The 2,643-nt window shown below is 49.0% G+C and overlaps 1 long non-coding RNA gene across 1 annotated transcript; it reads right to left on the minus strand.

Annotated features, from left to right (window-relative positions):
* Positions 1–1,266: 1,266 nt before the first annotated feature.
* LOC135395514 (uncharacterized) lies at positions 1,267–2,153 on the minus strand. Its single transcript, XR_010423135.1, has 3 exons — positions 1,965–2,153; positions 1,738–1,857; positions 1,267–1,411 (listed from the first exon to the last, which is right to left on the minus strand). It is a non-coding gene; the product is annotated as an uncharacterized LOC135395514 (long non-coding RNA).
* Positions 2,154–2,643: the final 490 nt, after the last annotated feature.

Here is a 2,643-nt window from a genome sequence, read left to right on the forward strand (position 1 = left end):
GTGGCAGCAGAGTCACGTTCGACACAAAAAGTGATTGGTAAACCAACACCTCCTAGATAGCGGGGGGCCTGCGCGCTTACGTCACCTATAGAGGCCTTTCCTTCTACTTTGCGATCTGCTTCGAGCTTTCTTCTCGTTCGCTCTTTCATTTACTTCATAGCAGCATCCACAATAGTAACAGCGGGTCTTCCCGTGTGACGTAGGGCGCGGGCCTTCTCCTTATCTTGGAGGTGTTGGGTAAACTCTGCTCAAATAAGTCCGAGAAACCGAGAAAAGGGAAGAAAGGTGCAATCGCAAACTGTGGTGATAAGATGGTAGGGAGCAACGGACGTCATATCAAAGTTTCCTTTCACTGCACCAAGAGTAGAGTCGCGCAAACGTCCGTGATGTTTCCCGCAGATAATCGCTATTCTTCTGGAATTTTTGCGGGCGTCTAATTCGCTTTATTGTGGAACAGGGTGAACATGGTAGAAAATTTTAGCAAACCGTTCATAACGTGGCTTGCCAGTGGATAAGATTCTGAGTCTTACATAACTGGAAATTGGCTCTGACAAGCATGATAACCTTACAAACGGTCTGCTAAAACTGCTTTTATGCGCTTGCTGTTGATAACCTGAAATAAGGGACTTTGACTAGCAAGCAACGACAGTTATCGTAGTCCCATGTGAAGACACTTTATAATATGCGAGAAGCGGTAAAGAAAAACGCGGATGCAAGTAGAAGTTTTCTCACCCGTCGGAAGCACTGTAATGCTTAATCCGCAGTCTCCGTGGGACGTGCATGACTTGACATGACAGTTTGATTAAAATGCATGGGAAGCCTTGTGAGTGCGAACGAGAGCACATTGTTAAGGATGAACAAATCAAATTTAAAAAGAGAAACAAGAATTTCCACCCCACGCGCCATGCTGTTTTAACGATGGCGGTTAAACCCGGCGTCGGGAACTTGGCGCCCCCATCGCCCGGCAGCAGCCGCAGTAGCCCCCTCCTGCATTCACGGTTGGGTCGCCGCAGGAGGGAGACCCCCACCTATAGCTGTGCGTGGCTTTCCCGTGTCTGGGGAAAGGGGGATCCTGGCGGTTGAGTGGACCCGGAGGTTGTTTAGGACCCTTCGGGGCCCCTCCGGGAAAGCAACACACCGCTTTGGCCCCTGCTTCCCATAGACGGGTGGTCCTGGAAGGCCCGGCCAGGATTATTCAGCTAGTCGCCATCTCCCCTTTCATTACTTTTTCTTTCTGTACTCCTTCACTGTCTTCCTTTTCCTCCCTTCACCTTCTTTGGCGGCAAGGGTCAACCTTGGGCAGTCTTTTCACTCTCCAGAAGCTGCACTAGGGTATAGTGCAGAGGTAGGTGTTAGCGTGCGGGGCACGTTCCCTAAGTTGGGCTCCATGGTGGGCGACACGCCTGCTGCACTGAACAATAATATCTTCTTATATGGATAACCACCACTCTAAAAAAACAGATCGGCGCCTAAAACGGAGCCGCACCGAGAGACCTGAACCGAATCTGCTTGATCTGTCTCCAGACCCTTGGTTTCCGAAGTTCCTAATAATTCAGTCTAAGGAAGAGGGAAAGCCACTTGCGAAAATTTCTCCTTTTATTGTGGCGAAGGAACTCGAAAAAGTAATCGGTAAATCTTATAATGCAAGAAAACTGAATGCTGGGGATATCCAGGTCGAAGTACAGAACAAACATCAAAGCACGGCACTACAGACACTGTCAAACATCGGGAACATACCTGTAAGTGTTAACGTACACCGCACACTGAACATAACCAAAGGTGTAATATCAGAAGATGAACTCCTGGAATGCACAGAATCTGAGATTGAAGATGGACTGAGTGAGCAGGGCGTGGTCTCTGCAAAACGGATCATTATGAGGAGGGATGGTAAGGAAATCCCAACCAAGCACATTATTCTTTCTTTTCAACTACATGCGTTACCTTCTAATATAAAAGCTGGTTACCTCAGTTGCAATGTCAGACCATACATTCCAAACCCAAGACGTTGTTTCAAGTGCCAGCATTTTGGGCACAGTTCGCTTGTCTGCCGCGGACACTCCACCTGCCCAAAGTGCTCTGGCAAAGACCATTCGCCAGAGACTTGCAGCAATGAGTACCGTTGTGCCAACTGCCAGGGCAACCACCCGGTGTACTCTCGACCGTGTCCACGTTGGAAAGAAGAAAAAGAAATCATAAAGATCAAAACCATGCAAAACATTCCTTACAGAGCTGCAAAGACACAATACGAATTTCAAATGAAAGGAGCTTTCTCCGAAGTGGTGCGCAGGGGAGTGGCACCACCAAGGAAATCTGTGGAAACTCAAACCTGCTCGCACGTCTCTGAGTTCCCACCCTACACTCCCCAACAGGAGGCTGGAGACACTCAGGTGACTCCTGCAGTTACGGAGGCCAGCCGTTCAACTGGCCACAAAGAAACAGCCATGGCCTCTTCTAAGGTCGATGGCACACAATCAGTTTGGGACTGGGTCGTAAAAACCCCTTCCCAAAGAGGCACCCAAAGTATGGAGGTCGATGATGATGACTGCATGTCGCAGAAGTCATCGTCGAGCCTCCCCAGCATTCCTTCACAACGGAAGGAAAAACGAGAAAAAGGACGAGGAAGGGGTTTCAAAGGGAATGAGC

Source organism: Ornithodoros turicata, chromosome 5, assembly GCF_037126465.1.
Source record: "Ornithodoros turicata isolate Travis chromosome 5, ASM3712646v1, whole genome shotgun sequence".
NCBI classification, from domain to species: Eukaryota; Metazoa; Arthropoda; class Arachnida; order Ixodida; family Argasidae; genus Ornithodoros; species Ornithodoros turicata.